The 13,871-nt window shown below is 44.2% G+C and overlaps 3 non-coding genes across 3 annotated transcripts; all 3 read left to right on the top strand.

The window, feature by feature from the left end:
* Positions 1-806: 806 nt before the first annotated feature.
* Positions 807-880, top strand: TRNAN-GUU (transfer RNA asparagine (anticodon GUU)). Its single transcript has one exon. It is a non-coding gene; the product is annotated as a tRNA-Asn (tRNA).
* Positions 881-5,446: 4,566 nt separating this feature from the next.
* Positions 5,447-5,518, top strand: TRNAH-GUG (transfer RNA histidin (anticodon GUG)). Its single transcript has one exon. It is a non-coding gene; the product is annotated as a tRNA-His (tRNA).
* A 3,960-nt stretch (positions 5,519-9,478) lies between these two features.
* TRNAN-GUU (transfer RNA asparagine (anticodon GUU)) lies at positions 9,479-9,552 on the top strand. The gene has a single exon. It is a non-coding gene; the product is annotated as a tRNA-Asn (tRNA).
* The last annotated feature ends 4,319 nt before the right edge of the window (positions 9,553-13,871 follow it).

Here is a 13,871-nt window from a genome sequence, read left to right on the forward strand (position 1 = left end):
CCCAGCTGGGCTATCTGAACTCTGTTCAATAGGCGTTGTCCAATAAGCTTTTCCATGGCCCGCCCCACGGGATGCTGGTAAATCAAATAGCTGGGATAAAGGCTTTTTTAAAAGAACTGTTCACTTCAAAAACTTTTCCACATGTCCTCAGGGGTCTTCATGGGACAAAGGGCTAAAGACAACAGTGTAGCCATCCAAGTGTTAAGAGTGTCCCCTGAGTACCAAACCCTGTCCCATGGGTGCAGACACAGGGCGACCATCACCAGACCTCTGCACTGGGTGGAAATTACCTGGTGGACACAGGGAACCTAAGCACAACCTCGGCCCTGGAGGCCTTTGCCAGGGTGGGCAAACTCTCACTCATTGATTGTAGGCGAGGATATGGGAGGAGCCATCATTGGCGCCCACCGAGGGTTCAGCTGTTCTTGGATCTCATTCGGTTCAGGCCCGGAGGGTTCGAGCCCTGGATCCTGGTATCTCTGAGGGCGCTGGCATCTGTGGCAGGTAGGGGGAAGGACGTGGCACCCTTTCCCTGAGGGTAAAGGTCTTACCCTGTGAATGAGTAAGTAAGTAAGTAAAGTCGCTCAGTCGTGTCCAACTCTTTGTGAGACTGTGGACGGTAGCCTACCAGGCTCCTCTGTCCACGGGATTTTCCAGGCAAGAGTACTGCCATTTCCTTCTCCAGGGGATCTTCCTGACCCAGGAATCAAGCCTCAGGTCTCCAGCATTGCAGGCAGACATTTTACCGTCTGAGCCACCAGGGAAGTGTCTACTCCATGCAGAGGCAAGCAAGAGCTTCTGCCATCGTCTCTGTGGCGCAATCGGTTAGCGCGTTCGGCTGTTAACCGAAAGGTTGGTGGTTCGAGCCCACCCAGGGACGGCGGGGGTGAGATTTTAGGGAACACCAAAGAGACTCCCTTTTGCCAAGAGGACACCGGGCAACGGGGACCGGGGGGTGGTTCTGAATGGATTGGAAGCTGCGGTCCTTACTGAGAGCCCAGAGCGCTGACCACCGGCGCCGCGAAAAGGGCCATTGAGGTTCGCCTCGCCGGAGGGGCGGCGTCCACACCGCTGGGCTGCAGGGTCTCCTGGGCCTCGGGCGCACCCCCCCCCCCGCCCCGCTTCCTGCGGCTTCCGGGAGCTGGGGAGTCGGAGGGGGCGACCTCTGCTCTCGGGTGCGCAGCCAAGTCTGAGGACTCTGCGTTGGGTGCGGGAACCCGAAGGCAGTCTGGGGGGGCCCGAGGGTCCTCACTTGAGGGGAGGTGAGGATCCGTAAAGCAGGGCCCTCGGGAGCCGCCGTCTCCGTGCCTGAGAGAGCTTGAGGCTCCAAGGTTTCTGCATGAGAGTTAAAAGTCGGTGGCTTGGATAGTGGCGGCAGAACCTTGGGTTTTCCTGGATACAGTGCTCAGTGGCAACGATTGTCCCGTTTCCGTAGTCTAGTGGTTATCACGTTCGCCTCACGCGTGAAAGGACCACAGTTAGAAACCAGGCGGAAACAGATCGCTTTTTCTCCCCCTGAGATTTGCGTTCTCATTTGCAAAACGAAAAGGCGCGAAAGGCACCGGGTGAGGCAGCTGACAGCAGCTGTAGGAGGAATTGGTGACCACCTGAAAGTCCAAGAAAGCAGCCCTCCTTTCTCTGCTCCGAGTCCCTGCGGAGTCCAAGTCCAGTTCATCCCGGGGGGGAAGGACAAGGCTGACTTCGGGTCACCTTTACGTCTGGAAACCCCTTCGGCTCCTTGTCGGGCTCTTGCATCTCTTTCACATGTTCAGATTGTCACTGAAAACCAAGGAGCTCATTCCCGTAAAGTTCACTTGCTTTTTCCACCTCAGCACACTTGAGGAGCAGTCTTATTTTCCTGGTAGAAGAAAAGAGACCGCACCCAGGTCTCACCGTGGGCTCCAACCAAAGACATGGAAGTGAAGAATTTAAGGCTCCGCAAACTGACACGGTCGCGGAGGGAAAGGAACCGGTACCTGTGCGGCCGTCAGGAGAGGCCCCGAGGCCAGGTCAGAGATCTGGAGGTGGACGGATCTGCGCATCGCCCACTGAAAGCCAAGTCAGCGCCTGACTCGAGGGAAAACCGAGGTTCACAAAGAGAGCCGCACACAGCGCTAGAGCTAGACCAGGAGGGACCCAGTTAGATACTTTGTGACATGGTCTCAGAAACAGAAAGGTCCCGCAAGAAAGGGGGTTTGAAGGGCGATGGGCAGCCGGTCAAGGGCTGGGAGCCTTGCACAGTTCCACACAGTTCTGGTCTCCTGGGCAATTTCCTGCTCTCTGCATCTCTGGTTTCATCTTTTACACTCTCAATTTTCACTTGGAGGCTCGAAGTCATCTTTTGTGTACAGCTCCCAGGTGGTCTAGTGGCTAGGATTCGGGGTCCACCGCTCTGTGGCCTCAGTTTGATTCCAGGTGAGGGGAAACTCCGTGTCTGTACTCATAGGAGACTTCCTCTTCCTGCTCAGATCAGAATTGTATTTTGCATCAAGATCCAATGCAGAAGAGTTTCTGCACTGAGTTGCTAAATGTCACTGAGTCTGGACCTCAGCGCACTTGACCTGGAGCTGGCTGTTGGAGGTGAGATTTCAAAGAATAGCAAGGAGAGATAAGAAAGCCTTTCTCAGCGATTAATGCAAAAAAAGAGAGGAAAACAATAGGATGGAAAAGACTAGAGATCTCTTCAAGAAAATTAGATACCAAGGGAACATTTCATGCAAAGATGGGCACAATAAAGGACAAAAACAGTATGGACCTAACAGAAGCAGAATATATTAAGAAGAGGTGGCAAGAATGGATAGAAGAACTGTTCAAGAAAGATCTTCATGACACAGATAACCACAATGGTGTGATCACTCACCTGGAGCCAGACATCCTGGAGTGCATGATCAGGTGGGCCGTAGGAAGCATCACTACAAACAAAGTTAGAGGAGGTGATGGAATTCCAGCTAAGCTATTTCAAATCCTAAAAGATGATGCTGTGAAAGTGCTGGACGCAATATGCCAGCAAATCTGGAAGACTCAGCAGTGGCCACAGGACTGGAAAAGCTCTGTTTTCATTCCAGTCCCAAAGAAAGACAATGCCAAAGAATGTTCAAACCACTGCACAACTGCACTGATTTCTCATGCTAGCAAAGTAATGCTCAAAATTCTCCAAGCTAGGCTTCAGCAGTATGTGAACTGAGAACTTCCAGATGTTCAAGCTGGATTTAGAAAAGGCAGAGGAACCAGAGATCAAACTGCCAATATCTTTTGGATCATACAAAAATCAAGAGAATTCCAGGAAAACATCTACTTCTGCTTCACTAACTAAGACTTTAGTCAAAAGAAGCCTTTGACTGTGTGGATCACAACAAACCCTGGAAAATTCTTAAAGAGATGGGAATACCATACCACCTTACCTGCTCCTGAGAAACCTGTATGCAGGTCAAGAAGTAACTGTTAGAACTGGACATGGAACAATGACTGGTTCCTAATTGGGAAAGGAGTACATCAAGGGTGTATAGTGTCACCCAGATTATTTAACTTCTATGCAGAGTACATCATGTGAAATGCCAGGCTGGATGAAGCACAAGCTAGAATCAAGATTGCAGGGAGAAATATCAATAACCTCAGATATATAGATGACACCACCCTTATGGCAGAAAGTGAAGAGGAACTAAAGAGCCTCTTGATGAAAGTGAAAGAGGAGAGTAAAAAAGCTGGCTTAAAGCTCAATATTCAGAAAACTAAGATCATGGCATCTGGTCCCATCACTTCATGGCAAATAGATGGGGAAACAATCTAAACTGTAACAGATTGTATTTTCTTGGGCTCCAAAATCACTGCAGATGGTGACTGCAGCCATGAAATTAAGACACATGCTCCTTGGAAGAAGGGCTATGACAAACTTAGACAGCATATTAAAAAGTGAAGACATTACTTTGCCAACAAAGGTCCATCTAGTCAAAGCTATGGTTTTTCCAGTAGTCATGTATGGATGTGAGATTTGGACTATAAAGAAAGCTGAGTGCTGAAGAATTGATGCTTTTCAACTGTGGTGTTGGAGAAGACTCTTGAGAGGCCCTTGGACTGCAAGGAAATCAAACCAGTCAATCCTAAAGGAAATCAGTCCTGAATATTCATTGGAAGAACTGATGCTGAAGCTGAAGCTTCAATACTTTGCCACCTGATGGGAAGAACTGACTCACTGGAAAAGACCCTGATGCTGGGAAAGACTGAAGGCAGGAGGAGAAGAGGGCGACAGAGGATGAGATGGTAGGATGGCATAACATGGTAGGATTGATGGACATGAGTTTGAGCAAAAACTCCGGGAGTTGGGGAAGGACAGGGAAGCCTGGCGTGCTGCAATCCATGGGGTTGCAAAGAACCAGACAAGACAGAGACTGAATTGAACTGAGACATAAAAATGCTTAAAGACTTCATCAGCTACATTTCAAGAAATGTCTTCCTCCAGGAAGACAACACTGACACCAGCTGGAAATCTGGATTTACACAAAGGGATGAAGGAAAAATACAAGATTTTAAATTTAAATCTCTTAGAAATATGGGACAGATTTGTAAAAATAACGGAAGATTGTAGGGTTTATAATATGCACCATAAAGGAGAAATGTGAAGAGATACAGTTGCTAGTTGTATCAGAATATTCTGGACTCTCATTGACTCTGATGGGGCAACCTGATCTTGGTTTAGGTCCAGAAACGAGGGACAGAAGGGTAGTGAAGGAGACATTTTTTGGAAAGGAAGTGCAGAGTAGAAAGAACCACAAAGCCTTGGAGTACTTACTTAAAAGGTACAAGGAAAAAGTTATCCTTGGGTAGGCTTAGAACCATCAACTTTCCGGTTAACAGGCAAAGGCGCTAAACGATCGCGCCACGAAGCTCAATACGTTAAATGACCTTCTCATCGCCTTGGGTTTCAAATGCCCCAGCCGCGCCTTGCTCCCCTCCCCTCGCAGAAACAGCGCCCCTGAGGCGCCCCCGGCCTGAGCCGGGAGGGTAGGTGGGGGTCGAGGGAAGCTGAACACTCACTGAGCTCCAGTATTTCTTGGGTTCTTCGCTCCGCCTTCACCCGGCCGTCTGAGCCGCTGGCGCTGCCCTCCCTCCGCTCGGCCGCGGTCGGTGAGGCGACAGCTGGGACCAGCGGCTGGGGAGGGTCGGTCCAAGGGACAAACGCGAGGAGCCGGGGAAGACGCCGGCGACTTGGGGACGAGGACAGTCAGACTTCCCAGACGGCACGTGCCGGATCTGGGGAGAAGAGAATTGGTTTTTTATTTTGTTTTGTTTTCTCATCGTGTATCAGAATTGAGAGGAAGAGAGCGGAAGCCAGTGAAAGAATAGGAACACCTGAGTAAAGTCTCCAAGAATAAAATAGGGCAGTGATTGGAATCATTTCATGTCAAATGACATAGATTAAGGACAACTGCCAACGCTTGGGTTGTGGGGCGCCGTGATCGTATAGTGGTTAGTACTCTGCGTTGTGGCCGCAGCAACCTCGGTTCGAGTCCGAGTCACGGCATTAGGTTACACCTGGCATCTCCTTGTTTTTTTCTTTTCTTAAACCCCATAATGGTCTACACTGGGTTCTCCGAAATGTGACTGCCAATTCTATCCAAAAAGGAAATTATTAAGGTGTGTAATCACAGAACAAAATGCACAAGTCATTAATGAACAGCTATTTTTTTTTTTTAGTTTTTATTTTATTTTATTTTTTTTATTTTTCAGTGGGTTTTGTCATACATTGATGTGAATCAGCCATAGAGTTACACGAATTCCCCATCCCGGTCCCCCATCCCACCTCTCTCTCCACCCGATTCCTCTGGATCTTCCCAGCCCAACAGGCCCGAGCACTTGACTCATGCCTCCCACCTGGGCTGGTGGTCTGTTTCACCACAGATAATATACATGCTGTATGAACAGCTATTTGATGTGAAATCATCAGCAGGATCAAAATGCTGAAAAATTTTTATCAACATAGTATGGAAGATACACTTTGATATATGATGAAGCCCTTTGATAGATTTTCCAAGTAATGCCTATCCATCTCCTGCTACTCTAAGCTATTCTGATGGCCACCCCACAGATTAAGCTTGTCCTTTCTTCAAACTCACCTAAAGGAATATACACATTTTACTATCTAGGGATTATCAAGCTGAACTTCTGAAGTCGAGTTTCCCACTAGTAAGGAAATCACAGAGTTCAGCACAATGCGTAGGCAATGGACAATTCTTTGCCCTGGAGAAAGTCCCTTCAAGATCAGGTTATCTCTGCTGCCAGCTAACTTATAAGCACCGTACCCCGAGGGCCACCATCTTTCATTCAGGGTCACCCTCTGCCCCTCTACCCTTACCAAATCACTCTCTGCAAAGCAATTCTAGCAAAGATCTCCCAGTTCTCCCGCCCCTCCCCACACAGGCAGAGCACACTCTCTCACGCACCAGACTGACTGCCTTTCAGCAGCTCTTCCAGAGCCACACACACCCACAGCCACTGTGCTATCTCATCTACTGCTCCCTCTGCAAGCTTGGTCCATACCCCCACCTCCCATCCACCACCCCCTCTTCCTCACTCACCTCTTGCCCTACAGTGGACATAACATTTATCCTAACAGGTCTTCTGAGTGAGTATCCAAGGGAAAAGGGAAAATGTGCCTCCTGCTTGATAGAGACCACGGGGATTCCAAACATCAGCTGGAGAGTCAGGACATTTACCTGGATCACCATTGTATGGATATTCTGGTATTGATTTTTACACATACTTTCTGCTTATGCCAACAATAACAGTTTTCCCTTTGTGGTAGTGAGATGAATTGGAAACTCAAATACTAAGGAAATGAATGTGAATGAATGGGTTGAAAGAGAATATTTTAAAAATATAATCTACCCTCACTCTACTGAAGAGTGGGTGGAAATGGCAAAGGCCTGAGAGGTTGGGTGAGTCTGCTTTTGGTGGGTCAGTCATTGGATTTGAAGCAGCCACTCCTGGGAACTTCCCAAGCTTGGGTCTGGTCTCTAAGGAATGCTTCGAAGGATTCATCTGCACAGCAGTGATGACCACAGGACCTGATTTCATTTTCCTGGGAAGCCTAAGCCAGGGTCTTACTGGATCACAAAGGTGGATATTTTAATAATCAAAAGTTATAAGAAAATATTCTTGACATTTTTACTCATCAGGGAAATAAACCTTAATACTACATGGAGATATCATTACCCTACAGCATGATTGTATTTAAAAGAATTCGTACATCAAATGCTGACAGTTGTGGAGCAATTGCATCTGTAATAGTCAGTTTGAAATCATTCTAGAAGACTGTTGGCAATCTCTGATAAAGTTAATCTTGTACCTACTCCATGACTCCAAAATTGCAGTACATCCATGAATGCAGAAGTATACAGAAAGATTGATATGGAATATTCATCAAAAGACCAAGAATATTCATCAAGGACACCAATTAACATAAAAAAACCCAAAATTACTCCAATAACACCAAAATTAATAAGTGATATACACAACAGTATGGATACGTTTAATGAACAAAATGTTGGATGAAAAAAATCAGTAACAAAAAATGTACATTCATTCATTTGAGTTTCAAAAGCAGGCAACAATACATGATTGCAATAGACTTCAGAATTAGTAATTAAGCGATCTTGTGTAGGAATTGCCTGGAAAGGGTATCAAATGACATTTCTAAGATGGTAGCAGTTTTGTATAACTTCATCTGGGTGGTGATTACATTTGCCCAAGGTCACAAATTGTGCCTTTGAACTAAAGATGTGTGCTTTTTACACGGTGTGGAGTATAGTTCAATGATTTACTATTTCCATAAAAATTAGTGGATGGTGGGTGGAGACAAGCTGCTGTAAAATGTGATGACTAGTTTGCATTTTATTGTAAACCCATTGAAAATTCATTCTCCTTTAGTGTAAAAAAAATACTGATATTAGAAATACCTTTTCCAGAAAAAAAGTCATTGACCATATCATTTCGTTAGTGCAAGCTACAGACAAAACTACTTGAGAGGTGATATTTCCGCTTTCGGAATATGTTCTGCTCAACAGTGAGACAAGCAGTTGACCCAGGTTTTGCTTTGACCAGCCTGCTTGTGTGCTGTGGGATTTATTCCTCACAGAATACAGATGCAGGGCCAGCAGCAAACTGCTCTCCAACCACTGCTAAGCGGCATAACTCATGCTGGAATTAAAACCATTAAAAAAAAAAATGAATGAATGAAATAATGCCATTTGGGGCAATGTGGATGACCCAGAGATTCTCATATTGAGCAAAGTAAGATGGACAAATACAGTATCACTTATATGTGGAAACGAAAACACAAAAACAAAAATGATACAAATGAATTAATATACAAAACAGAAATAGACCCTCAGATGTAGAAAACAAGCTGCTGGTTACCAAATGGAAAAGGGTGGAATGAGGGATAAATTAGGAGTTTCAGATTAACATATATACACTACTGTGTATCAGATAGATAACCAATATGGACCTCTAGTGCAGGGAGGGACCTAAACTCAATATTTTGTAATTAAATAAATAAATACAATATTTTGCAATAAAAACCTATACAGAAAGAGAATCTGAAAAAAATGTATGTATAACTGTATGTACAACTTTGTTGTACACCTGAAACTAACAACACTGTAAATCGACTATATGCCAATTTTTTTAAAAAAAGCAAATGGAAAGAGGTTATAGACACTAACTTGATATAGCCTGGATATGAAGCAAGGTTGCTGCCACCACAATACGGCACTATACACTATACAAGTACAATGCACAACGTGACTTCAGGTAACTATCTCGACAGAAATAAATCCACACTATTTTATTCCTGGACACTTAACAGAAGTTCGCGCTTTTCTCTCTTTCATGCTCTTCTCCGATTCTTCCTCCCCATTTTGCTACTTAAAAAAGCAGTTTTTCTTTCTCAGGATCTGGCCCGAGCTTCTTCACAGACTTCCTGGAAGGTCTCCCGGCAGGTTTCATCCACGTCTTTGCTCTCGCTCCTTTTCACGTTTCCTCTTTGGATGTGATCTCTTTCCCGTTAAGCCACACGGACCACACCTACTAAACCGCTGCCCAAAGGTGCAGATGGCCGGGTGAAGGTGGAGCAAACCCGGAGCCGTCACTGAGGCCACCGCGGGTTCAGCTTCCCTCAGGCCCCCCTAGGCTCAGGTCCAGGGCGTCTCTGGGTGCTAGCATCCGAGGCGGGTGTGGAGTAAGGCGTGGCAGGGACGCTCGTTTGCACCTCTGCCTTCCGAATCGCCCGACGCCCGGCTTTCCAACGGAACGAACACTGAGTGGACTCGTCTCTCCGATGGCCCGAAGCTTGGAGACCGAGCTGCTTTCCCGCGAGAGGCAGGTGGCTTCGCCTGCCTTTGTAGGTATGCTTGCTTTCTGCGGGGATGAGTGAGTGAGCGAGTGTTAGTCTCTGTTGAGACCAAGAACGAGCAAGTGTCGAGTCTCTGTGGCGCAATCGGTTAGCGCGTTCGGCTGTTAACCGAAAGGTTGGTGGTTCAAGCCCACCCAGGGACGTGTTTCAGCCTTTTGGAGTGTAAGTGATGTATGATTGATCATTTCTAGTCTGCACATCGTCTCCCAAGCTCCACTACTACAGTCCTTTCCCTTGTGTCTTGTATACACAAACACGAGAACCTATATCCAGATAGTCACTGATCCTCAGATAGGGTCTCTGGAGGAAAGCAGGTCACTGAGAGTCCTGGAATTCAGGCAAGAGTAGGCTCATTATCTTTACCCTGTAAACTCCTTTCACCAATGAAGTTTTTTCACTGTTTGTGGTAGCCTTTATTTATCCCTTTCCATATACTTTTGTAATTAATTTGGTTTTATGCTTTTCCGATGACAGTCATTCTTGCATGCATGGCTACAGAATAGAATCCTGGAAAAGTAATTGCTCTGTCATAGCCTTTACATGGTCTGTATATAATTCCTTTTTCTTGCCTCTGTTGACTTATTGGGTGTAAATATTTTATTATTTCAGCAACTGCTTTGGGCATTATAGCATACATACATCTGTAACTTAACACAGTCTGCTTTCAAGGGATGGAACACTTCCTCACGTTTCTCCCCTGCCTGCCCTTATGCTTACGTTGTCCTGTATTTTACTTGGCATATGTTTTGAATCCCAAATCCAAGTTTATTACTTAAAAAAAAAAACTGCCCCATGTTTTTAAACAGATGTAATTGATTAAAAAAATCATAATTTCCCATGCATATACCATGTCTCTTCCTTCCTTTGTGTACATCAGGAATTCCAGTTCATGTGAGTTCCCTTCTTCTTGGAGGGCTCCTTTAGCTTCTCTTGCTGTGTGGCTTTTCTGGTGACGAAGTCTTTAAGCATGTGTATGTCTATAAATGTCATCATTCAACTTCTATTTTCAAAGAGATTTGGGAAAGGGGTGAGTAGTTATATGATTCCACCCTTTTTCACTCTCAGTCCTTTAAAAATATTGCTTCACTGTCTTCTCACTTCCATTGTTTTTTATGATAAATCTGACATAATTTTTACTTTTGTTTTCTGAATGTACTGTGTATTTTCTTTCTGAATCATTGGACATCTTTTTTTCTTTTATAATGGATTGGAGCACTTTAATTACTCTGTGGTTAGGTGAAGTTTTTTTCCTGTTCCTTGTGCTCACAGTTCATTTGGCTCCTTAGATGGGTGGGTTTATAATTTTCATTATGATTGGAGTGTGTCTTCTTGGGTTTCTTCAAAGTTTTTTCCTTCAAAAAATTTCTCCTGGTATTTTTTTAGACTCCAAATACTCTTATGTTAAGCCTTTTAAAGTTGCTCTACCATTCAGTGATGCTATTAATATGTTCAGTTAAAAAAATTACTGCCATTTCATTTTGAATAGTTTCAGTGGTTCAAGGCTTTGTATTCCTTAAATTTTTTTCTTGCAATGTCTAACTTGTTGTTGATTCATAGATGTTATTGTTTTTATCTCTAAAGTTTGCTTTTTGCCATTTTTGTATGTTCCACATTTATAATGAACCCTTTGGACATATGTAACACAGTCATGGTAACTGTTTAAAGTTCTCTCTGTTGATTTTTTCATCATGCCAGTTCTGGTCAGTTTTGACTGAGTGATTATATTCTTCCTTTTGCATCATATTTTCCTGCCTCTTTGCATGCCTGACATTTATTGTTGTTGTTTAGATGCTGGACATTATCAAAATTTCCTTTCTGGATACTAGCTACTTTGATATTCCTATGAATTATTTTGAGTTTTGTATTGAGGTACAGTTAGGTAACTTGTAAACAGTTTGATCTGTTTGGATCTTGCTTTTTGATTTTGTTTCAGTAGGTCAGTGTAAGGCTGATTATTCTAGAGCTGTGTTTTTGCCCCAAAGCTCATGAGTTATATAAATAATCTAGTCTGGCTGATGGCATGAGTACAATTGCCTGTCCCATGTGAACACCAGGCACTGTTCCATGATCTGGCCCAAAATTTCTTTTCTTGGTCTCAGGTAATTCTCCACAAGTGTGCTCTATCAGAACTCTGTTTATTACTTCAGGGAGACTGTTTAGTATCCCTGGGTATCTTTTTCTCTTTCATCACTGGACTTTTGTTCTCCGAACCCTGGCTGCCTTGCTCTCCACCAAAACTCAGCTTCCTCTCGACAATCCAAAGAGCTGGTCTCAGGTCGCCCTTCTCATGCCCAACCTGGACATGCTCTGAAAGCATTCCCGTGGGCCAATGGCAGGACTCACCTTGTTTCTCATTCTCAGGGACTGCTGTCCTCATTTGCCCAATTTCCTGTGTCTAGAAACTGACATTACTTATTTTCCTTCTTTTTTTCCTGTGGGGGCAGGCAAGAAAGGGAGGGTGAGATTTCAAGCAGGAGGGTAAATCTGATTTTTGTCACTTCAAATACAAAAAAGCAAAATGGCTGTCTGAGGAGGTCTTTCAAATAGCTGTGAAAAGAAGAGAAGCCAAAAGCAAAGGAGAAAGGAAATATATACCCATTTGAATGCAGCATTCCAAAGAATAGCAAGGAGACATAAGAAAGCCTTCCTCAGTGATCAGTGCAAAGAAATAGAAGAAAACAATAGAATGGGAAAGACTAGAGATCTCTTCAAGAAAATTAGAGATACCAAGGGAACATTTCATGCAAAGATGGGCTTAATAAAGGACAGAAATGGTATGGATCTAACAGAAGCAGAAGATATTAAGAAGAGCTGGCAATAATACACAGAAGAACTGTACAAAAAAAGATCTTCACAACCCAGATAATCATGATGGTGTGATCACTCACCTAGAGCTAGATATCCTGGAATGTGAAGTCAAGTGGGCCTTAGGAAGCATCACTACAAACAAAGCTAGTGGAGGTGATGGAATTCCAGTTGAGTTATTTCAAATCCTTAGAGATGATGCTGTGAAAGTGCTGCACTCAATATGCCAGCAAATTTGGAAAACTCAGCAGTGGCTACAGCACTGGAAAAGATCAGTTTTCATTCCAATCCCTAAGAAAGGCAATGACATAGAATGCTCAAACTTCCGCACAATTGCACTCATCTCACATGCTAGCAAAGTAATGCTCAAAATTTTCCAAGCCTGGCTTCAACAATATGCAAACCATGAACTTCCAGATGTTCAAGCTGGTTTTAGAAAAGGCAGAGGAACCAGAGATCAAGTTGCCAACATTCCCTAGATCATCAAAAAAGCAAGAGTTCTGGAAAGACATCTACTTCTGCTTTATTGACTATGCCAAAGCCTTTGACTGTGTGGATCACAATAAACTGTGGAAAATTCTGAAAGAGATGGGAATATCAGTCCACCTGACCTGCTTCTTAAGAAATTTGTATGCAGGTCAGGAAGCAACAGTTAGAACTGGATATGGAACAACAGACTGGTTCCAAATAGGAAAAGGAGCATGTCAAGATTGTATATTGTCACCATGCTTATTTAACTTATACGCAGAGTACATCATGAGACATGGTGGGCTGGATGAAGTACAAGCTGGAATCAAGATTGTTAGGAGAACTATCAATAATCTCAGATATGCAGATGACACCACCCTTATGGCAGAAAGTGAAGAAGAACTAAAGAGCATCTTGATGAAAGTGAAAGAGGAGAGTGAAAAAGTTGGCTTAAAACTCAACATCTAAGATCATGGCATCCAGTTCCATCACTTCATGGCAAATAGATGGAGAAACAGTGAAAACAGTGGCAGACTTTATTTCAGGGGGCACCAAAATCACTGCAGATGGTGACTACAGCTATGAAATAAAAAGACACTTACTCCTTGGAAGGAAAGTTATGACCAACCTAGACAGCATATTAAAAAGCAGAGACATTACTTTGCCAACAAAGGTCCGTCTAGTTAAGGTTATGATTTTTCAAGTAGTCATATATGGATGTGAGAGTTGGTCTATAAAGAAAGCTGAGCACCAAAGAATTGATGTTTTTGAACTGTGCTGTTGGAGAAGACTCTTGAAAGTCCCTTGGACTGCAAGGAGATCCAACCAGTCCATCCTAAAGGAAATCAGTCCTGAATGTTCATTGGAAGGACAGATGTTGAAGCTGAAACTCCAATACTTTGGCCATCTGATGCGAACAGCTCACCCATTTGAAAAGACACTGTGATGCTGGGAAAGATTGAAGGCAGGAGGAGAAGGGGACAACAGAGGATGAGATGGTTGGATGGCATCATCGACTCAATGGACATGAGTTTGGGTAAACTCCGGGAGTTGGTGATGGACAGGGATGCCTGGAGTGCTGAGTCCGTGGGGTCACAAAGAGTTGGACATGACTGAGTGACTGAACTGAACTGAACTGAAGGCATCTTCTGTGTTCCTAAGTTGATTTCAATAGTCGGTGTGCCAATTT

This window comes from Muntiacus reevesi, chromosome 1, assembly GCF_963930625.1.
Source record: "Muntiacus reevesi chromosome 1, mMunRee1.1, whole genome shotgun sequence".
NCBI lineage: Eukaryota > Metazoa > Chordata > Mammalia > Artiodactyla > Cervidae > Muntiacus > Muntiacus reevesi.